We start from the raw sequence: 25,287 nt of genomic DNA, 5'->3' as shown, positions 1-25,287 counted from the left end.
AACGGTTCCTACTATCTTCGCAATCTGAAAGGCGAGGTCCTCCGGCACCCTTGGAATGCTAAATGGCTCAAACCGTACTACCCATAGGAGCAGCGCAGCTTTGCATCTGCGTGAAGAATACCAGAAGAAGAAGGCAGCGTAACCGCTTTACATGTTTCTATCTCTGGACGAGGAGTAGCAGGCCTCAACCTATCAATCAAACAAACTTTTTGGGAAATCTTCAAGCAAACGAAATGGTCAAAAGGCCCGCTGGATGAACGCATGTACATTACATAATAAATTAACAATATTGGGGAAAGTAGTTAATCTACAATCTCTCAGGGCTCCCCTATCAGTGTCTATGAGTGTAAGACCAGGGGGAAGGCACCCAGCAGAAAGAGATACCCAACCAATTTTAAGGCAGCGGGTCGACGGAATGGGTGCATGTAAATATTTCAAATAAGCATTCCATATCCTAGAACGCTGCCTCGGCCCCCACCGTTTGGGAATCCTCTGGCCCAGGATTCGCCAGCGGGGTGACAGGTCTCAAGACGATCACGAAGGTATTTACCTTCGGTGTCGCACCCAAACACTCTCAACTTTTTACAAAGCAAGTTATTTCTAGTTTAACACTTCACAATACTTAAAATAAAAAGATGAATTGATAACGCAGGTATGCCAAAAGGATGATCCATTTCATAAAGAGTTGATTACAAGATTCAGCAAATAAGATAAAGCAGGAAACACATCAAAAAATGATCCGAAATTATATAATCAACAAGGATCAACTTTCTATGACTAATAAAAGAAATCTACTTGGACGATACAGCTCCATCAACAGGGTTGTCTCTGCGAGATGAAGGTACGCTACCACCTGAAGAGGCCCAGAAGAACCAGGCAAGGGCGCGGGAAGGGGACGACGCGGATAATTCTTGACAAGACCATGTTCGACTTTAAGATCAAGTTCAATCTTATCTAGGACTTTGTTGGTCTCTTCAGCCAACTGACATCGAGCTTTATAAGTGATAACAGCGGTCCGCTGGTTGGCCTGAGACAAATGCAGATAGGCGTTCCGCCTCTTTGGAGGCAATCTCCGCTGCTTCCTCACGAGACGCGGCCAACCCTTTGAAATAGTTGGCTTGTCCTTCCTGCTGCACTAAGGCAGATTGAGTTTTTTAAGCTCATCATTTGCTGCGTGAAGCTGTCCCTCGAGTGCTGAAAACAAGAAATACCAAGGGGTTAAAACGAAGAAATAACAGAATCACACTCGATAAAACGAGGTTATACCTTCGACATTAGCCGAAGCCTCTTCATACTCATTGACAACTGCGTCCCGAGCCTCATCAAGAAAGTCATATTCGTTGGATAGTTTCTTATAATCCGTTTGAAGGTTCGTAAGAGCAAATTGACTCGCCGTCTAAGTCTACCTGCTTCATTGAATCCAAGTGACGAAGATGGTTGACTTCGTCATTCATCTCCCCCATCCTTTTATGGAGTCGATACACATTCACTTCAAGATCTCTTTCAGACTCCACTTGGCGAGCAACATCAGCTCGAGACGCTGCTAGGGCTTTACTAAGAGCACCAACCTCGGCCCTAGCATTATCTCTTTCCTCGGAAAGACGCAGCATACTATCCCTAACCCCGGGGCCTAAGAAAGAACGAGCCTGTTGTAACTCTCCTTCCAAAAAGCGCACTCTAGCCTCTAAGTCCGAAGCATGTTCTCGAGCATCACGCAGGTTGTCACGCGTCCATAGCAGCGTACCATTAAACAGACAACGGTCATGATTGTACTTATTTTGCATATCAACCATCAGTGTTCGCTTTTCACGCCACTCAGCTGTTAAGGCGTTGTGCTCATCAGCACGAGCATTCCACTTTACGGCTTCGCTTTTCAACTTACCCACCAACTCTGCAATACGGGATTTCTGTCGTTCCCTTTCTTTCCGAAGCCATATCAGCTCGGGGACTCCACCCACTGAAGATAGGGTGGGGAGACTCAGACAGAACACCAAAATACAGATAGGGAATCACGAGGAGTGAAAGATCCGTAAAATACGAACCTGTGAAGGACGAGACATTTCTACGAGTCTGCTCCAATTCGTTGCGGACTATAGCAAGTTCTGAACGAAGACTCTCCTCAGCGTTACCCAGCTGTTCTTTTTCCTTCAGACGGCCCCTCAGTTCATTTATTTCCACTTCAGCCGCAGACAGTTCCTTCTCTATGACGAAGCTTGGCCTCCAACTTTAAAGACTTTGCTTTGAAGAATTGGTATAGAACATGGTTACAATGTTCGCTCCTCATCATCTATGTCACAAACAACAAACATTATTATACCAAAGGGATCAGATATCACGAAGAATACAATGTTCGGATATCATGAAGAAAAAAAGTACAAGGATTTACCTCTAAGACACGCTGCTGGGGAAAACCGTATTGGTACCCATCAGCTATGGCCATCATATCAGCAACAGAGGAGGGAGGGTCAACCACTAGGTTAGCTTCCGAAGCTCTCAGATTCTTCTCCCACATCTCAGCAACGCGGGCTTCAGAAGACAATTGCATCATCCGACGAGTATAAGCGTCGGAATTCTTCTCACCAGTGACCACTGGGGCAGGGTTAGGGACGAACATCAGGTTCTTCTTCTTAAGCCAAGCCAAAATGGCATCTTCACCTTCAGGCATTAGCGAGTAAGGGAAATCCTCTGAAGGAGACTCAACCGCAGACTTCCCTTGGCGGTTATCTCCTCACCCGCAAGTCTCGACATTACCACCCTCAGCATGACCACCTGCGTTCTCAGCTTGCTGATCAGTGGTACCTTCTTTGCCAAGATTCCCAAGCACATCCCAATCATCATTTGGGGAAAGCAATGAGAAGTCTTCGGCAAGACCCATGGCAGCATTCACATCAAAGGATTCCCCCGCGGAATATATCCTACCGAAAGAAAATTCAGGGGAAATAACGGGCAGAGTACCCACACCAACAATATCATCGCCAACAGGGGAATCCACCCCCGCCAGTACCACCAACGGTAATATTACCCTCAGACTCACCATCACCACCCGCGGCAACTTCTTCTTCACCATTACCACCTTCGTCATCAGGGTGAGAAGTGTCGGTACGCTCTTCTCCATCGGACATTTCTTCATCCTCACCATACCCTTCGTTTACGGGACTCGTAACCTCCTCATAAACCTCAGCCTCACCGGTAACCGCAGTAGAAGATTGTTTGGGTCCAAGTTTCTTCTTCTTCGACACCTACAAACCAGTATACATCCCACAAAGGCTCATTTTTTCCCTCACTTCAAAAATGAAAATTATTTCAAGCAAGGAAAAAGGGGCAAATAGAATAGAGAATATAAGAAGAAACTATACCTTGGCAGCAGCAACTCTTCGTTGGATGGGTAGCACCAGAACCCTCCTCCTCATCTCCATCAACGACATCAAGAGCATAAGGAAAATTCATGCCCGCGAAATTCGGACGCCAAGGACAGAAATCTCCATAACGAGCAGGAGGAGTTTCACGAGGCTTGCTATTTTCAGAAGGACGCCAACCGCGTGGACCCGGAATCCATCCATAAGCCCAAGGACCAACTACCTCAATAACAGTAGCATGCCATTCATAATCATGGTCACGCTTAATCCTTTCACGAGCAGGAAAGAGTTTCCGTTTAGCAGATCCCTCAGTACCAGGAACATACTTCAGCTTGGCATCACTCACCTCACTCAAAAGACGAATTTCACCACGGGGAGCAGCAATATTACGAAGACTAACACTCCACGGCTTACGGTTTCTGCTGTTGACATAATCCCCAAAAGAACTGTTAAAATTCTGAGGAGTGTACCACTCTCTCTCAGCAGGATTTGGAACATAGCAGGTCATCATAGTCTCTCCCTTGCTTCGCAGGTAACATTCCTTCAGTGAACGAAGATAATTCCCAGATAGTTGTGACACGGAACGATTATGAGTGTTCGTGGAAGAGCCTTCGCGACTAGCCAACACGTCATAATAAAAGGAGTCACCCGACTTATATAGGGGCAACATGAGACCCGCCTCGAAGGCTCCAACCGTAGTCAACAGATGAAACTCGTCAAACTGATACTTAGCAAGGAGCTCGTAAGTGATATCATCGTCAGGGGCATAGAAGCGAACCTCAAAAGCTTGAAGTTCATGTTTTTCCTTGAACATCTCAAGATCAATATGCTTGAAAGTGACCTTCTTCTTACCAACTGAAATGTGCGTATCACGGGGACAGTTTCTTCTTCGTCTGCGGAATCAGAAGTAGGACTCAATTCCGAAGCTTTCCTTTTAGAAGGAAGATTTTTAGACGGATCAGCTCTCGACATAGTACCCTTGGAGTACTTCCCTTTGAAAGAAACCGCGGGAGGAGGCGGCAAAGATTTCTGCGGAGGCACTGAAGGAGGAGCCATTGAACGAAGGGGCGGAACATCCACTATTTCAGTACGAGGAGGAGGAGCCCGCGTACTCCTAGAGTCATCACGAGGAGGAGCCTGCGTACTCCTAGAATCTTCACGAGGACGAGAAGGGCGCGGTTAACAGCATACCTAGATCCAGAAGGACCCTTCGGCACATCCCCTTTCTTAGTAGGCACAACCTTCGCACCGAGGAAGATGAAACCCTATGACCCCGAGGATCCGATTGCGAAGACTTGTAAGGACCTTCCCCAAGTGGAGATCTGTCAGAATCTCGACGCGGAGGGGATCTTGGCGGACTAGACGGCGGGGTTTGGTAAGGAGCCCGCGGACGATCAGACATATCTACAAGGAAACACAAAAACAGTTTAGAGAAGAATACGAGGAGATCACTAAAGATCAAAAAACCCATAATTGATGGTTCATCCGGATAAACATTAAAAACCCTAAGAACTAAAAAATACTCCATCCAACTCCAGGGATAATACTTAGATACGACTCACAGACTTGTAACAAAGAACAGGGGCAAGCATATATGCTTCGACATGTATGTTCTTCATCACAAAACCAAGAATACAGCAGCAGGAACAAACGGGTAGATACATAGATAAATCAATGATGAACAGCTAATGAAAAACCCCATACCTGTATAGAAGAGGACGACAAGCACCAACCACAGTCGAAGAAAGGAGGATCGGAGATATCAAAGATACAGGGGCAACAACAATCGAGAGCGAAAGAACAGAAAATTGAATGTGTTATCTTCCTCACAAGAATGATGATAATAAATGACTAAAGAACAAGAATAGAAAACAAGAAGAGGATGAACACTGACAAGAAGAGGATAAAAGTTTTTTTTCACATTCTCTTTCCTATTTATGAAGCTAGAGAAGACAATAACTGCTCCTCGTACCAAGGAGCAGTTACGGGGAAAGTTAATGCAAAGTGGGAAACGTGTAGGACGACCTTTCTTCTTCAAAATTGCAAAATACGCCCAAGTCAGAAGAAGAGGGGCAAATTGTATGTACACCTTTCATCATCCACCACGTGTACAGAAAGAGACACGTGGAAGGCATGCAAAACAAGATATCAAAACATGATAGCAAGCATCTCATCAGAAGATGCCACCGGTCAGCAGATCTGACGGTCAGGGACAGAGGATCACAGAGGTATGATGGCTCAGAGGAGCACCAGATAATACCCCTTGGGTGTTATCACACCCAATCCCGAGGAAGATCCCAGATCAACGGCCGAGAGGAAGTTTGGCTGACACAGATGTGACCAGACAAAGAGACACTTGTCTGACACGAGCAGACATCCATCTACCCGCATTAAATACCAAAGAGATATACACGTGTCAATCAGCTCGTGGAAGAGGCGAGGATAATCCTTCGTATTCAAGCTCAGGCCGCAGCATATGCCGAAGACCTCTGCGTAATAGGCACAAAACAAGAAGATAAGATTACAACGGCGCCTCAGAAATGGGACCCACGTTCCAACCCTATAAATACCCCCTCCACTAAGAGAGAAGGGGTCGACCAATGAGAGCAATTATAGGAGAATATAGGAGAGAAATAGGAAGAGTAAGTAATCCCCCTACTTCCGCAGACCTATGTATACTCTAAAGTCATTCGACTATCTTTGTAACCATTCAATACATAGTGAAACACCAGCCCCGTGGATGTAGGCCTTAGTGCCGAACCACGTAAATCTGTCTTATTTATATTTCAGCACCTTACATTCAGCGTTAAACTTCATATGCTTTACATTTATACTTGATTCTTGGTTTATTCCTCTATACGAACATTATTTATGATAATATTCGACTAGACAATGACAAGCCCGAAGGCTTCGATTCGATGAATCGATATAATCATCCCCTTTACGCATACGACGTACAATTCTAGAATTAGGATGTATGTGAATATTGTTCGTGAACACGTGGATGGCTTCGTGATTTATGTGTTCACAAAAAACACTCTTTTTCTTATTCATGTAATCGTCAGATCGAATCTTTGGAAAAGTTAAAAGAAGAGAAGGATTATCAGATCTTTGTAAACAGCTAAAGAGAGCACCCATGAGTGAATATCCATCACCTAGGGCATGATGAAGTTTAAACACAACTGTCCCAGCTGCATTACTTGTAGGGTACTTGAATATGTAAATCTCCCATAACGGTCTACTCTGTGGTAGCCACTCCATAACTATCTTTGATAAATATTCTTGTAGGTACTTATCGTAGCTTTCCACCGGTAACCCTTCTTCAAACAATGGAACCTTGACGTGGTCATCCAGATTAACAATAACCTTCTTCCAATGTTTTTTCCATTTTCTCCTATAACCTGCATGACAAATTAAACCTATATGAAATCTTAGTACAATATATAACTCAAACTGTCGCACTAAGACTAGAGCATGTAGAGTATACCAAGAGGGAGGAGATACACGGTTTAATGGGGAGGAAAACATTCTCAAGCAATGCTGAAGAATAAACCAAGATACTATGAAGAAGACAGAAGGAATCAACAAGTGTTGTTGATATAGTAGTATGGATCAACTATGAGAGTTGATAGAATGTGGTTGGATCAACTGGTACAGTTGACACGATGTGAATGGATCAACAAGTATTGTTCATACGGTGGTACGGTATTTAGAAGTTTACTTGGGTTGCAAGTATTACTGGTTTTAAGAGTTTGTTTACGTGAGAACTGTCTAGAAGTTTCTTTTTTAGAGTTTGATTATGTTAGGAAAGTCTTTTTGCTTGAGAGTCAAGTTTGTTAATCATATAAATAGGTTGTTTAGCCATGAGTTGAAACACATCAATTAAGAGAAGTTTGTTTGAGTTTAGTTTTTTGTGTTTTTTCATTAAGTCTTTGATATCAGATTTTCTACATCTGGTATCAGAGCACCGGTACCAGGTTTTAAGGCTGTGGGTATGAGTGTTTTTAAGTTGAAGAAGATGACGAGTTTAAGTTCGATTAAGGTACCAGTGTTTGAAGGTAAAAACTTTGAACATTGGAGGTTGCAGATGGAGAATATTTTCATATACCAGGAGGCATGGGATATCGTGAAAGATGGTTATGTAGAACCAGCAGAAGAAATAGTACTTGAAGGAGCTACACAAACTCTGTTAACTGAAAACAGAAAGAAGAATTCTAAAGCTACATATGTTCTTCATCAGGGTATTCATGGATAGAGTTATCTACATTAAGGATGTTAAAAGAGCATGGGATGGTTTGATAAGCTACTACACATGATCTGACAAGGTCAAGAAGGTTAGATTACAAACCTTGAAAAGAAAATATGAATTATTGCAGATGGAGACAACTGAAACAATTTCATATTTTTTCTCAAAGACACTGAATCTTGTTAATGAGATGAAGGCCAATGGTGATAATATAGAAGATTCAGCAATTGTAAAGAAGATTTTAAGAAGCTTGCTTGAGAAGTTTGAATCAAAGGTTACTATTATTGAAGAATGCAACACAATTGTAACTATGACTCTTAATGAATTGTTTGGTTCATTACAAGCTTATGAGCAAAGATTGTTAGAGAAAACAGTTGCTGCAAAACAAGTTGAGGAGGCACTTCAAAGTCAAGTTAACTGGAGAAACAATCAAGGAAAAAGCTATCAAGGAAGATATAACAATGGAGGGAGATTTAATACTGGAGGTTATCAAGGAAGAAAACCAGTTGATAGATCAAAATTTCAGTGTTATAACTGTGGAGATTTTGGAAACTTTGCTCCAGAATGTCCAAAACCTAGAAAGACAACTGAAAATAATTATAAATCAAATTTCAAGGCTAATATTGCTGAAAGTCAAGAAGAAGAAGCAGAAGACTGAAAACATGCTGCTAGTATGCCATACAGCAAAAGAACAACCTCCTCTTAAGTGGTACTTAGATACGGGTTGCAGAAATCATATGAGTCGCAGAAAGGACTTATCTGAAAGTCTATATGAATCTGTAAGATCTAAAGTGGAGTTTGTAATAGTTCTACAATTCCAGTTATGGTAAAAGGAAGAATAGGAATTGTTCTTAAGAATGGATATAAGGCATACATCATGTATGTGTTTTCTGTTCCAGGTTTACATCAAAACTTACTGAGTATGGGTCAATTGTATGAAAGAGGATACTCTATGAATATTTACAATGGTTTGTGCTTCATCAGAGATAGAAGAAGATTGTTGATAGCTAAAGTACAGATTACCAAAAACATGTTATTTCCTTTGAATATTCAGCATCAAAAGGAAAGTTGTTACAGTAGCAGTGTGCATAATGATTCTTGGTTATGTCATAAGAGAATGGGACATGTGAACTTTAATAGTTTACAAACTTTAGCAAAGAAGGATATGGTGTCAGGATTACCTTTCATTGAACTTCCAGATCAAGATGTGAAAATTGCATCTTTGGCAAGCAGCACAGAGATCCATTTCCAGTCAACAAAGCCAGAAGAGCTGATTAAAATTTGGAGATTGTTCATCGTGATCTGTGTGGTCCTATTGGAGTCACTTCACATGGAGGTAATAATTATTTTATAACTTTCATTGATGATTTTAGTAGAAAGGCATGGGTTTACTTGATTAGACAAAAGAGTGATGCTTTTCAAGCTTTTAGAAGTTTCAAAGCTTATGGTGAGAAACAGATTGGAAAGAGCATCAAGATATTAAGAACTGATAGAGGAAAAGAATATAGTGTAGTTGATAATTTCATGGAAGAACATGGTATTCAACATCAATCGACTGCAAGATATACACCACAACAAAATGGAGTTGGAGAAAGGAAGAATAGAACCATAATGGAGATGGCAAGAACTATAAGAAGAACAAAAGATTTACCAAAGAATTTTTGGGGATATGCAGTTGACATAGCAGTATACTTACTCAATAGATGTCCTACAAATAGTTTGAATAACATGACACCAAAAGAAGCTTGGAGAGGTGGAAGACCATGTGTAAGACATCTGAAAGTTTTTGGGTGCATTGCATATGCACATGCACCTAAAGAACTTAGAAAAAAATTGGATGATAAGAGTGAAAAATGTATTCTTGTTGGTTACAGTTCAGTAACAAAAGGATACAAGTTGTATAATCCAGAAACTGGAAGGATAGTTATAAGTAGAGATGTGATATTTGATGAGGAATCACAATGGAATTGGAATTCTGGGTCAACAAACAATGTTGATCCACATAATACTGGATCAACAAGGGATGTTGATCCACATAATATTGGGTCAACAAGGAATGTTGATCCATCTACTACTGTCAGAACTGTTCCAATTGTGGTTGAAGAAGAAGTACAAACTCAAGATAATGTTCCAACATGGGCTAGAACTTAATCCCGCTAAACAAAAAAGTCATCCAAACCATAAGGGTTCACACCATATGAGATCGAATATCAAGGTAATTAAAATTGAAATCAAACATCTCATAGACATACATAGCAATACATAAAGCATTCAAGCGTAGGATATGTAAATCAAAAACTATCACAAGAAAAATTATAAATCAAATACTTTATTTATAATACTCCCTCCCTCCCACTATTAAGTGACCTACTGTATAACTAAATTATATAGTAGGTCACTTAATAGTGGGACAGAGGTAGTAGCTTTTATTCATAATAGACTTAATACAATCAATGAAAGAAACCAAAAATTGATGTCTATTTTTCCTTTACAACTTAATCCTTCATATCAGTGCTAAATGAAGGTCGATTTCTATTTTCATTTTTCAGCTTGTGAATTTCTTCAAGTAGAAACCCTTGTTTCTTGACCAAAACTTCTTGCAGGTGAGAAATATTGTGAAGGATTATGCAAGAGTATGTAATTCAGTATTTGATTGAACACAAAAGTGTGTCAATGCTTCAATACACTGATCTTTCTTCAACGTATTATCTCTTTCCTTCTTGCTAAGCCAATCTCCCTTTTTGATTCTACCCTTAATATCAAGAGAGGATCTCGACTTAATCTTAGGTTGATCATTCTGATCTATCATTTTATCAAGAGAAGATGTTGGATCCATACTCATGGTTCAGACAAGAAAATACCAGAGTAGAAGAAAGGATCTTTTATAATTTCCATAATTCCGAAAATATAATATTCCCAAAATACGAATATATCAAATATATCCAAATACTAGATTTTATTCTCATAATCTACATATAAGTGCCTTGATTTTTATTCTTCCTCACTCAAAATCGGCACACATGGTGAGGTAAGAATTCTAATACCGATCAGATGATATTAGTATGAGATTTTCTCTCATTATGGGATTTTGAACAACCAGAGTGTCCTTGATCTAGTACCTTATGAGAAATTCTTCTCTTGTCACCTCGAACTAGCGAAGTATCTTGAAATTGACTTGGGTTTCCTATGCAACTTTTAGCAATTCTGTTTTTGAGACAGTTTTTGCATCTTGTCTTACTTTTTACTTTACCATTAGATGATTTAATAACATCGGAAGACATGTCCATTTTTAAAATGGGTAAATCACTAATGGAGGAGGACGAAATAAGATTGACAATTAATGCAATATTAGTTATTTCCTCTTCTTCAGAATCGTATGAATCAGAGGTCTCATCTAGAGTTACAGCCAATGCCTTGCTTCCAGTGTGTTTCTTAAGATTGGGACAGTCTTTAGCAATATGACCAAACCCTTTACACTTAAAGCATTGCGGCTTATATTCATCATCTTCTTCATGATCATTTTTGACAGGAACTCGATCATGTGGACGAGAAGATCGGTGAGTATCCTTTATGAATATCTTATTCCTTTTCTTTAAGATATCTCAAAACTGTCTAGTAATCAATGATAATGATTGTTCAATTTCATTATCAGAGTTTTCTGCAATCTGTTCAATTAAATCATTCATATGTCAATTCCTTTCCATTGGATCTTTTGGAATTTTTGCATCTTTAAAAGCAATTCCTTTATTTAAAATAGACTGTGATTCATGATCAAAGATCTTTAACTTTCCAACGAGTGTGCTTCGTGAGAGAGTAGGGAGACAATTTGCTTCTATGGCAACGATCTGAGAATTTTGCACACTATTTATTTTTTAGAGATAGTCTTTCCAAGGGAGAAAGAGGCATTTATTATCTCAGAGAGTTTAAAATGAAACTCTTCAAAAGTGTCGTTATCATCCATTCGAAGGTTTTCCCAATCGGACGTAAGAGTTTGAAGTATAGCTTCTTTCTTTGAAGTGTTTCCTTCAAATATGATCTGAAGATTATCCTAAGCTTCTTTCGAAGTTTGACATGTTCATACATGATGTTGTAGATCACGGCTTACAACATGTATTATAGCATTCCAACCATCTGAATTATGCTTTGCTAGTGCCTTTTCTTCGTTCGAAAAATCTACTATGCGTTTAAACTCAGTTTCCGAATTTTCTTTCTTTGGAAGAATATAACCATCAACGATTAATAGCCATGTATTAAAGTCTCGTGATTGAAGAAAAGATCGCATAGCAGATTTCCACCATAGATAGTTTGTCCCGTCAAATATTGGCGGTATGTTAATTGAAGTCGACTCATGAGAACTCGAGTTCATTCTTATAGGATGGATCGCACCAAACACAGATTGTTAGATCTTTTTATGTTTGCCACTCTGATACCAATTGAAAAGGCGAGGGTACCCAAATATACCTCAAGCTAAAACTTTTCCTTCCTATAAGTCCTTTCTACGAAAGTGATTGTCTATGGACTAAGTCGAGACAATACAACTGATCGGTTTACACTTCATGTGATTGTCTATGGATACGAAATCGAGACAATACGACAACGAAGTATGTTTACTTGATACAAAGGTTCGTACTTAACCAGACACAATAAGATTGCTTATCAAGTAAATATGAATTAACGTTTGTGTAATTTAGTTTAATTATAATAAAATATTTATAATGCAGAAATATAAAGTAAATGACACAGCAAGATTTTGTTAACGAGGAAACCAAAAATACAGAAAAACTCCCGGACCTTGTCCAGAATTGAATACTCTCAGGATTAAGCCGCTATACAAAATAAACCAATTTCGTATAATTGAGACCAAGCAACTAAACCTATAATTCACCTAGTTCCGTCTGTATTCCCACACCTCCAACTTATAAATAAGTCACGTACTTGGATCAATTCCTTTGGTTCGTATTTTAAACAGTAAAACAACACCAAATCTGTTTGGTATCAACTATCTTCAACCAAGTGATATGATTCGGACAAAGGCTCTTATTTTTATCTCAAATAAACTCCCTCGTCAGGTCCTTAGATCTATCTTATGTTCAATTACCAAAGTAATCGTTAAGATATTGCAATCAATACTTTTAATCACAAAGAATTGTATTCATGCCAACCTACAAAACTAATCAATCTAATCTACCACAAGGATAAACCGATTATAGTTGGATCCTTTTTTTACCGAAACAAGTATTGTGCATACAAAAGATTTATATAACCAAGTCAGAAATCTTCTATCTCTTCTTCGTCTTCAAATCTTCTTAGATCTTCAATAAACACTTGCACACAACTACTTGAATCTCTTGTGATCAATCACACACAAAATGGAGTCTGCTAAAAATGGATTATCACAAGATCGTCTTTAGCACTAACAACAGTCTAAAGATCCCTGTCGAAACTTTGAACTAGTCTGAGTGAATCTTATATCAGAAGAGAAGATTCTCAAGCATAAAAAAACTAGGTGCAATCAAAGTTCAACCACCGTTAGTCAATCAAATCAATCGAAAACAAAAGATAAACCGCAATTATCTAGTTTCCACCAACGGTACTAATAGAGCTTCTCAATCCCAAAGAAGACTTTAAATTGAGCGGCCGTAAGAGATTTCTCCTAATTAGGTTACTCTCTTCTCCGAATAGGCGGCTTCATCAGTAACAGTACAACAGAGGAAGTTTACTGTCTCGAAGGATTAGTTTGCTAGAAATGCAAACTTCAAGTATTTATAGACAAGGATGTTTGGACACCAAGGAATTTCCAAAACCGAAAATATTCTCAAGATATTCAATAAGAATTTCCAAATTCAGTTTTCATAGTTCCTGAGAATGCTCTGTCCAAAATATTGATCGAAAATCTCCTTGGAAATTCGGTTTTAACTAGTAAATGCACATTACTAATTCTTATTTTCCATATATAATTAAAAGATTCTTAACTTATTTAATTTAGATCCTGGGATTTACTTCCTTCTAGCTGTTAAGGAATATATTTGAAAAATAAAAGATACACATTACTGCACATGTTCAAAGTGTGTCGACATCCTTAATTTGTAAGTCTTCTTTCATACTTACACACTTGAAACCGATTTACCACACTTCCAAACGAGTTTAGAATTGGTTCATCTGACTTTCACGAGTTATGCGATTGATTAATAACACTCAATCAAAAATCATGGGTTTAACGGTTCTACCTCCATGTGAGTACTATGCATAGTCACATGATGTAGTTTTGAAAGTGGTAGTAAAGTTCGTTCAACTCGGATTGTGTAAAGGTTTGATTTAAGAACTAAGAATAAAAATACTAAAAATATATTCACAAGGTTTTCACGAATATCTAGAGGTACTGAAACTTAGGATTTCACCACTAATCACATTCAATTGGTTTATATAACGACTCATAACAATTCTAGCTCTTTTGTTGACTCTTTTCTTTGCCAAAAGTAGATTTTATAAAGAATTAGATGTAAATCACAAGCATGACGCTTCAAAAGTTCCTAAAACCCAGCATGCGACATCAAACAAAATCACAACTAATCAAGAAAAATCATAAATCGATTAAAACAAGTGCAAAAGTCATAAAGAATCAATTATAGTTACCAAGTGATTGTGGAATAAAGCTTCCTCCATCATCCCAGTAATTGGGGTTTAGATCCTCATGTCAAAAACACGCTCAAAATATTTAATCATGGCTCAAATAGGTGTTTTTATTGAATAAGTGAATCTGTAACATATATAATTGTTATATAATCCACTGTTACGAAGCTGCCCTTACAAATAAATTCTAACAGGAATAGTTGTTGCAAAGCTGTTACAAAGGTATTGGATTTGAAAGATTAGGTAACGGTTTCTTGCTAAGTTGCGAAGTGTTCTACGACGTTGTTCTTCAGCAGAAAACGTTGAAAACCACTCTATGACGTTGTTCTTCAGCAGCAGAAACGTTTTCTCTGCAACTCTTGATTTTCACCTCTGCAGCTTCACCAAGCCCTCAGCTCGGTCCCCCAAAGTCTCGACTACCTTGTATGAACTCCCAGCAACTTATATATAGCCAACAGAGCTATTTAATCTCCCCAACACTTCTCGAAATCTCTTCTTTTCTTTTCTTTTCTTGGCAGTTACGACAATAATCTCTTCACAAAATTGTTTCACGCGTTTCTGAGCTTTCCAACTTTTCTCAAACTCTTCCTTAGATATATATGTATCTTTGGGAAGAGTTTCTTGCCTTTAGTCTTCCTAGAATTTCAAAAAATAAGTCGTACAGAGACCCGTGCAAAATCTGACTTCTATTTCTTTTTCCGGCTATTCTAGCCAATTTGGGTTCAAACAAAAGACTTCACCAGGCCTGTTTAGGCCTAGGGAGAAAACCCAATCAATTTCAGCCATTGAATCACTCTGTAAATCGATCGAATTCAATCCCCAACTCTGCCAGTTGCATGCATATTTTTCCCGCCAAAAACTATAAAACTTGATTCATCTCCTGCGGATTGTCTAGCCAATTCTGGGCAAAAATAAGACCATTACCAGCCCTGTTTAGCCAATAGGAACAAATCCATTTGATTTCAGCCATTGAATCTCCCTAGAACACCTTCAATTCTTCAACCCTAATTTTGTTCTTATTTTCCCTCCAAAATTCAAATTTCAAATGAAGAAGATGACCTCCCCTTATCCAGCAGTGTTTTCCCTTTAGCAGCTGCCTGAAAATGGATGTCCCTTAGTAATTAGGCTACCCCTTAGTAATTGGCCACCCCTTAGTAATTAGGCTACCCCTTATCCAAAGTGAGAGTCTGTATAGTAATTTTGTCCCACGAGCGCAAAAACCACTTTTTTAGCCAATTTCGCCGCAAAAGCTTAGTTCTCCAAAAATACCTACAGGACATAAAAAGCCATAATAAATATAAAATCGAGCACTAATAATATATACAATTGAGATTATATAAGACACAAAAATGTGCCTGTCAAATACCCCCAAACTTATTATTTGCTAGTCCTCGAGTAAATTAAATAAAATAAAATCCTAACTCACTCAAGCAGGCATCGTCGATTGCATTTAGCGTATGCAATAAGCCTTTAAACCCCTAAGTGTCCCTAGTAGCGGAGTGTTGTCTCCGGAGGGCTTACAAGAGATATACTCACAAAACCTTTACACTCCAGACCCTAGCTATCTAGGCAGAACCTTGGAAGGCACTAAAGAATCTCCTTGGTTGGCATACTTATTGACTACAGGAGGAAGTACCCTGATGCGAAATTCCAATTGTTGTACACGAGTTTGCACTCAAGCATACTAAAATTCATATAAAGTGACAGAGCTCTACTCAGATAGTCGCACTATGGACATCAATATCCGGAGTCAAAACTAATCACATGGATAGATCAAGAAGATGGATATAGAGAAAAACATAGATGGTTTTGATGTTTACTAAGTGAACGGCGTTTCCCATATCTGTCTGAAGGCCTCCGCCAAAATGAACCTATCCTAATGGATTGAGGTACTAGTTTGACTAATATCAACACACTGACATATACAAGGGAACCAGTGATCGATAATCCTAATTCTAGTTCGACACATCTGGAACATACAAGGGAACCAGTGGTCGACTTTATTCACTGAAATTTTTTTCAGCTTTCTTTCTTTCTTTTTTTCAACTTTTTCATTTCTTTTTCATTTTTCTTTTTCTTTTTTTTTTTTGATCCGTTTGGTCTAATTGTTCTGGTCTCTTTTTTTTTTCTTAGTAACTCAATCACTCTAATTCACCCTAGCATTGGTAACAACTTGAATCGTGGGCCCCACCTATCACTTAGAGAAACATAGTTTAAAAACAAAATAAAATAAAAATAGAAGTGAAAAGGACTCAACGAGATATGGTGAAACTATCATGTTATTTCTAACACCTGAGCTCTGTGCTTTTATGAATAGACTCTTCTAGATGTTGCCATCTAATCAGATTGGTTCCTCAACTCCTACGATCAAAATGCTTCCATCCACTTAGATTAGTTAGTGCAATCCTGAATAGGCATAAATTTCTAAGTTCTGGAATTTATTTATTCATACTGCAACTAAAAAGTTTCTCCCATACTCCCAAACTTAAATCTAACATTGTCCTCAATGTTCTAAAGATGAAATTAAAAGCATAAACAAGGAGAAACTGTTACCATTTGAAGCAAAAGAGATAAGGAAAGATATTACCGTGTCGCATGAATGTTGGGTTACCTCCCAAGAAGTGCTAAGTTTAAAGTCTTCAGCCAGACTAAAAAAGGATTAGTCACCTCATATAATCATAAAGTAATAGCCGAAATTTCTGTGGGTCATCAAAACCAAATAGAACTATCACAAATAAAAGGAATCTGCAACCTGTCAAGAAAATAAACAAATAAAGCACACCCTTGTCTAGTTTCCTGTTTAAGACAACTACATCTAGTTGTGGTTCAGGTTCAGGTTCTATAACTGGGTCCAAATAAAATATTTTCATGGGTTGGAATTCCTCAAAGCTAAGATCCGGTTCAGGTATTAGAGTATGAAGAAACTCAAGTAAAAATTTAAAAGCACATAATAATAACCTGAATAATTGAGGATCCTTAAAGTCAATCAGTTTTGACTCACACAATCGACCACGATGAAACTGGTGGTCAATCTTAAACAAATGTATCGACCCTAATCTCTTAAAGTAATTAGGTTTAGTCTCAAAACTAAATAATTGACACATCTGAAATTTATACGTTTCCACAATTGGTTGAAAAATATTTGGTGGGAAAACAAAGTCGATCTTGGTATCATAGCCTGGTCTAACCTCATCAACCAGAGGATGGGTTTCTAACAACTGAACTTCCTTATGGACATCACTAGGTTCAGGAAAACGTGTATGAAGATAATCTTGCAAAATGGTTGAGGCACATATGTCAAGTCCGAAGTGAGGGACCTTTCTAAGAGTTAAGGCACATGGAGAATGATAATCACCCCCAAACTTAGAGTTTTGGGTATCTCTAGATAGACTAGTGATCGCTGTCGTATGCGTCAAAAATAAATTACTTTCTCACTACTCAAAATATAAAATATAGCAAGGGTAAGAAAGGATCGTTCCCACAGAGAGGATCTAGGTTGTCAAGTTGTTTCGGTTTCCTATACAAATAAGGGGGGATTTCTGATTTTTATGTAGAGGAAAATAAACTAAAAGCAAATAATGAAATAAACAAGCAAATCAATAAGATGAAGATATTGTTCAAGGATTAGTTTTCATTCACAAACATGAATTTGTAACAATAACTAGAATTGAAATTTAATCTCAACTTTTATCAAAAGTCCTAGGATACCTTGATCGCAAGAATATCCCGCTAATTTCCTCTTGTCATCAACAAACACATTAAAAGATGCGAAAGTGAATTCTTCCTAGAAAGCAACCTAAAGTGTAAAAGCACAATTAAGTTTAACTCCCTAAGAGCACTAAGTTCTATGAAATAAGACTAATCAATGCAAACGAACGTGTAAAAGCACTAATCCGTTTTAACAAAGGTTATGATCCACATGTGACTATTAGGATGTATCACTACAAGCAATAATCACAATTATGCTACGTGTATTCAAGGTGTATCACGTTTACGTATAATAAACCCTAAACTAGCAATAGATATGATTACGAGTTCTACCAATTTGCAACTTGACAAAACTAACAATCAATCATATAACAATATTAAAAGTGAATCATAATCAACAAAATATGGAGACAAAACTAATTCATTGCATAAATATCATGATTGGGATTCCAACTTATTCCTTAACCAAAATAGAGTTATCTAATCATATCCATGGAATTCATAAACAAGAAGAAGAAATAAGACTATCATGTTCAAAACCCTAGAAAAAAAAAAGTCGTAGAAGAAGATAAAAAGATCCCCTTTTATATATTTTCTTCTTTCTCCAAATTCAGGCCATATCACCCACAATTCTTGGCTAGCTCGCCAAAGCAAAGACTGAGCTTGTCTAGCCCATAATCACGACCACAATTTAGGCCTTAATCAGAGCCCATTAAGCCCATAACTTGTTAGGCTTGTCAGTTGTGCGAAACTGACAAGCTAATTCAGCCTTCTACCTTCACTAGGAAATGGCATAATTCACTTTCCTTCCCTGCAAGTCTTTACATTCACATCACAAATCAAGCATTCATTCTTGCACAACCTTATCTCAGCACCAAAGCTGCACGACTAATATCAACCAACAGCGAACCTCACTACTTCAATTCTGCTCAAATCAACACACAGACCTTGACAAACCACCACCGTTCTTCTCATCTGCATTTCCATTCTGCTCCATTTCCACTAGCAGCCGCAACTTTAACCACCTGAAGCAACATTTCTTGCAGCACCCTTCCACTGCTCTAGAACTTCCCTTGGCAGCAACCAACCACCATTCAGTTCAAGCGCCGCTTCTACTCAGATTGCAAAACTGCTCCCGTTCTCTATCTGATCAAAGTAACAACAGCAGCATCAACATTACATCTTCTTAAGCACCAGTTCTCAGCACAACCTGCACTTCTGCATCACAGCCAAGCTGCCAGCCTATTTCAGATCCTTGTCTTCCCTGAATTGAGATTAAAATCCATATTCAAGATAACCCAGCTTCTCAACCACCATCGACCACCATTCTGACACTGTAGTACCACCAATAAACACTTCCACTTCTTAGTCAAAACCCATTGTCACCTGCAATTTCAATAGCAGCTGCGGCATCAATTCAGTCAACACACAACACCAAAAACTCCATCTCTTTGTGCTCAGCTGCAACAGCACCATCTCAGCTTCTTTCTTAGCTCTGTCAGTTCAAACCCATGCTACCACTTCATCTCAGCACTTGCATATCCACCTGCAGCTATAGCTTCATGCCAAATCCATGCCATCTTCTCAGTTCCCTTGTTCTGCACCACCAACAACTCCACATTGAGCTCAAACCTGTCCTAGACATACATCTAACACTTCAGATCAAACCTTCATGGCAATCATCACAATCTCTCAGTAGAAACACCAGAATCAAGTCAATACTGCATCCATTAGCTCTAGTGCAACCACCACTATCTCTGTGGCTTCATCTGCAACTATTCAAACATCTCAGAGCCAACTCCACTCTCAGCAATTACAACTGCCCTGCAATTACAGAAACTACCATGAGCATAACCCATTCATTCATCTCTTCTCTGGCATACGACCAACTGCACATAACTTGCAACAACCACCAGTTCACAAATCCCATTTGACTGCATTACCATTTCGACCATCAGCAGCATAATTACAAACCCAATTTACTGCAGACCCATTGAAACATCACCAGATTCATAGCAACGGATACACTAGCATCTCCTCCTTCCCTTTATAATATGAATGAAACCCAAATTTGAGTCATACCCATTAACTATCTCACCACAGACTTCAATTTCTCTCTTCAGCTCAACCCCATTCTTGAATTACATGAGTATCAGAAATCCATCTCAATAACAGCTTCAGATATCACCAACTATTCCTTGAACATCGACCAACAACGACTGGGTCTTATGAATCAGTTCAACACCATCTTCTCTCAATCTGGTTACAGCCACTACCAGACTCAAATCCAAGTGCAACCCATCCCTCCAAAACCTCCATCGAAACAACAATTAGTGACAGCTTCGTATTTCTTGCCTAGTTCAAATGCTCATCTTCTCAAATCGAGCTCATGCTGAGATCTCGAATTTCATCTCAATTACCACCATCTTCTATGAATTTCACAGCAGCATCATCTCAAACCCTAATTCAGAACCCTTATTCATCTCTGAATCAAACTCTCAAAACCCTTCATCAATTTCTTCTCTGGTAAATCACTTCCATTGATAACAGATCAAACCATAACTTCCCATGAATATCAACAGCAACCCTGTTATCTCGATCCTCTTCGAATCCTTCCCTGAGCCTCTCAATTAACCATTTCTTCTTCCATTCTCGATCTACAGCAACGCCATCTCTTCTTCACGCATCTCTTGGTTTCAGGGGAGTTGTAATGAGAATCGAGAAGAGAATTCTCGATTCAGTGTTGTGTAGTGAACTGGGGTGGCTATTTGCACCCACTGATGGACCACCCAGTAGTAGTCCCTTAACCTGTGATTGGCTCCAGATAACACCGGCCTGTGAAATGATCATAATACTCATTTTGCGCCTATTTCCTCTTCTTTTGCTCTTATCGACTCCGTCGCACCTAATGAACTCAAAAGCAATCATAAGATACATAATTTACAAGAAAACTCGCAAAGAAAGTATAAACAATAGATAAATATTAAGGTGTTTTCAACACCTATCAACTAGCTATAATTTCCTTAATTTCTAGATCGTTGGAATCCTGAAAATAGTCAATTGCTTCTTCTAGGTTATACTCAAGTGACGCATCCTCACTCATATTTAATAGTTGTACGAGTTCATTTTCTTCGTCTAAGACCATTGTTTCTAAATCGCTAGACTCTAAAACGGTATTCTCAGAATAAACTCGTTCCTCTAAACCATTATCGACTTCGTAATCAAAAGGAATTACTACATCATCTAAAGAAGTGGTATCTCTAATCAAATCCTCGTCCTTTTGAATAAGTGAATCATCATTAAAATTATCGGGATCTGAACCAGAAATAACACTATCATCATAAAGTTCATTTGGAGTAACAAATTCCTGATCACTATGCCTACATATTTCAAATTCTTCATCAACACTATCTACATCATAATCATCATAATAACATGAAAATGGTTGAACCTCATCTAAACAAGTAGTGTTACCAATTTTATCCTCGTCATCTTGATTATGCAAATAACTATCCTCATTTTCAAGGGTACTATTGGAATCACTGTATTGGAAATTAAGATTATTTCGAGCAATTCTTTCGTTCGTCTCAGCTATCAACTTGAAGGATTCCTCTATAGAAATTTCTCTTTCGTCATAAACTAAGTTATTCATCTCAGCTAACTTACGTGTCGACTCCTCTAATTTCCTGAGGGACTCTTCTAAAGGAGAAATATAAGAATTTTTCTCGTATGACCGGTGCATGTGTGGATAGTAATTGGGCTCATCAAGGTATGAGCCATAACCTTGAAAAGGATGATGTTCCCAACCACTATTCACATTATGGTCAAAGTAGTAACGTCCATTTTGAAACTCAGTCGGATATTCGTTGTATTGGCTATTGTAATATCAGTTCGACATTCTATTGCAGGGGTGTGAGTTGTCACACAAAATAAAACCCACTGACAGGGGATTCGTGGGTGGATAGAGTCTTACCTCCCGTACCAGACGGGCGATGAACCGTTGAAGTCGACTCAGGCCACCGACTCCGATGTCAGTGTACGAACCCGAGGGGCCGAGACAGTATCGTAACTGTCGTCCTTCCCTGCAAACAGTTTATATTTAATCTTAACCCTTCCGTAGGATTTAAAAAAATAATGTCCAGTCCAAAAATAAAGTCCAAAAAGTGTCCAAAAATAAAAAGAAAAATTATAAAAACTAAAACCCTATTTACAGTTTCTAAAAATAAAACAAAATAACTATATACAAAATATTCTTCTTCACTCCTTTCAGATTCCTCTTTTCTTTCCTTCTTTGGTGATGCTTTCTTTTTATAGCACTTTTTCTTTCCTTGTAGCTTCGCTCGAAATCTGAAAAGAATCAAAAAAATACCAAAGGCCTAAAAGAGAACAAAAATTCTAAAAGAAATAAAATAAATCTAAAACCTAAAACCTAATACAAATCCGCGTCGGCGGCGCCAAAAATTGATGTAGTTTTGAAAGTGGTAGTAAAGTTCGTTCAACTCGGATTGTGTAAAGGTTTGATTTAAGAACTAAGAATAAAAATACAAAATATATATTCACAAGGTTGTCACGAATATCGAAATGTACTGAGACTTAGGATTTCACCACTAATCACATTCAATTGGTTCATATAATGACTCATAACAATTCTAGCTCTTTTGTTGACTCTTTTCTTTGCCAAAAGTAGATTTTATAAAGCATTAGATGTAAATCACAAGCATGACGCATCAAAAGTTCCTAAAACCCAGCATGCGACATCAAACAAAATCACAACTAATCAAGAAAAATCATAAATCGATTAAAACAAGTGCAAAAGTCATAAAGAATCAATTATAGTTACCAAGTAATTGTGAAATAGGGCTTCCTCCATCATCCCAGTGTTGGGGTTTAGCTCCTCATGTCAAAAACACACTTAAAATATTTAATCATGGCTCAAATAGGTGTTTTTATTGAAGAAGTGAATCTGTAACAGATATAATTGTTACAGAATCCACTGTTACGGAAGCTGCCCTTACAAATAAATTCTAACAGGAATAGTTGTTGCAAAGCTGTTACAAAGGTATTGGATTTGAAAGATTAGGTAAAGGTTTCTTGCTAAGTTGCGAAGTGTTCTACGACGTTTTTCTTCAGCTGAAAACGTTGTAAACCACTCTATGACGCTGTTCTTCAGCAGCAGAAACGTCTTCTCTGCAACTCGTGATTTTCACCTCTGCAGCTTCACCAAGCCCTCAGCTCGGTCCCCCAAAGTCTCGACTCCCTTCTATGAACTCCCAGAAACTTATATATAGCCAACAGAGCGATTTAATCTCCCCAAAACTTCTCGAAATCTCTTCTTTTCTTTTCTTGGCAGTTACGGAAATAATCTCTTCCCAAAATTGTTTCACGCGTTTTTGAGCTTTCCAACTTATCTCAAAATCTTCCTTAGATAAATATGTATCTTTGGGAAGAGTTTCTTGCCTTTAGTCTTCCTAGAATTCCAAAAATAAGTCATACAGAGACCCGTGCAAAACCTGACTTCTATTTCTTTTTGCGGCTATTCTAACCAATTTGGGTTCAAACAAAAGACTTCACCAGGCCTGTTTAGGCCTAGGGAGTAAACCCAATCAATTTCAGCCATTGAATCACTCTGTAAATCGATCGAATTCAATCCCCAACTCTGCCAGTTGCATGCATATTTTTCCCGCCAAAAACTATAAAGCTTGATTCATCTCCTGCGGATTGTCTAGCCAATTCTGGGCAAAAATAAGACCATTACCAACCCTGTTTAGCCAAGAGGAACAAACCCATTTGATTTCAGCCATTGAATCTCCCTAGAACACCTTGAATTCTTCAACCCTAATTTTGTTCTTATTTTTCCTCCAAAATTCAAATTTCAAATGAAGAAGATGACCTCCCCTTATCCAGCAGTGTTTTCCCTTTAGCAGCTGCCTGAAAATGGATGTCCCTTAGTAATTAGGCTACCCCTTAGTAATTGGTCACCCCTTAGTAATTAGGCTACCCCTTATCCAAAGTGAGAGTCTGTATAGTAATTTTCTCCCACGAGCGCAAAAACCAGTTTTTTAGCAAATTTCGCCGCAAAAGCTTATTTCTCCAAAAATACCTACAGGGACATAAAAAGACATAATAAATATAAAATCGAGCACTAATAATATATACAATTGAGATTATATAAGACACAAAAATGTGCCTATCAAATACCCCCAAACTTTTTATTTGCTAGTCCTCGAGTAAATTAAATAAAATAAAATCCTAACTCACTGACGCAGGCATTGTCGATTGCATTTAGCGTATGCAATAAGCCTTTAAACCCCTAAGTGTCCCTAGTGGCGGAGTGTTGTCTCCGGAGGGATTACAAGAGATATACCCACAAAACCTTTACACTCCAGGCCCTAGCTATCTAGGCAGAACCTTGGAAGGAACTAAAGAATCTCCTTGGTTGGCATACTTATTGACTACAGGAGGAAGTACCCTGATGAAATCCTCACCTCATACCCATATATAATCAAAATAGCGTTCAAACGATTATGTCGATGTCTTATCTATAAAGTTTAATGGTTAAGCAATAAACCTCGTATTGCATTCCTTAATACTATGTCTATCTAGAGTGTTCATACTTCGCAGTTTTGTTTTCAATATTCACGACTTGAAAGATACGTTAGGGAACGAAATAGTTCAAGTCAAATATCACTAACCTCAAGTGGAAGGATGATGTTGTAGTTGTAGCTCCTTACTTCTTCACTTCTTCAAGTCTTCACAATACTTGTAATGTCTCATATCCTAATACTTTCAAGCTAACCTATACGAAGTTGACTCTAGTACATTTAATAAAGCGACTCTTAAATGAGTTTTGGTTCACTAAAATATGACAACCAAACTTGACATACCAACGCTTGGTGGGTTCAACCAAGCTATGCTTTAACAAAAAGGCATAGGAGGAAGAAAGAAAAGTTAAATTCCTTTTCTCTCCCTGAAAAAGACTACAGTCCCAAGATGCCTTCTCCAGATTTCATCCATATCAATAATCGAGTCCCAGAACTTAAGGTCAGCATAAACGGACTTAAACGGAGCATCAAAAAGACAAGGAAGGATGCTGGTTCAGGTATTCCTCCTTCCCATCTTGTTAAAACTCCTTCAACTAACTCTAGTGATTTTTCCATAAATCCTTATGAAGGAAAGAGAGAGGAAGTCAATATTGTTGATGAGCAAAATGGTCATCCAAATACAACATGACTGTGCAATGTAGCATCCTTCATTTTGTGGAAGGATGCTCATAATGCTCAAGAAGTTTGTGTCTTGAGAAAGTAGTCATGATAGTATTTTTTTTCCCGAAGTTTTAAAAAAAATAAA

The 25,287-nt window shown here is 38.4% G+C and overlaps 1 pseudogene; it reads right to left on the bottom strand.

Annotated features, from left to right (window-relative positions):
- Positions 1–7,474, bottom strand: part of LOC113291352 — a 31,687-nt pseudogene extending 24,213 nt beyond the window's left edge.
- Positions 7,475–25,287: the final 17,813 nt, after the last annotated feature.

The sequence above is a fragment of the Papaver somniferum genome, chromosome 6, assembly GCF_003573695.1.
Source record: "Papaver somniferum cultivar HN1 chromosome 6, ASM357369v1, whole genome shotgun sequence".
In the NCBI taxonomy this organism is placed as follows: Eukaryota; Viridiplantae; Streptophyta; class Magnoliopsida; order Ranunculales; family Papaveraceae; genus Papaver; species Papaver somniferum.
The sequence above is the reverse complement of the archived record's forward strand: the minus strand, read 5'-3'. Positions and strand labels throughout refer to the sequence as shown.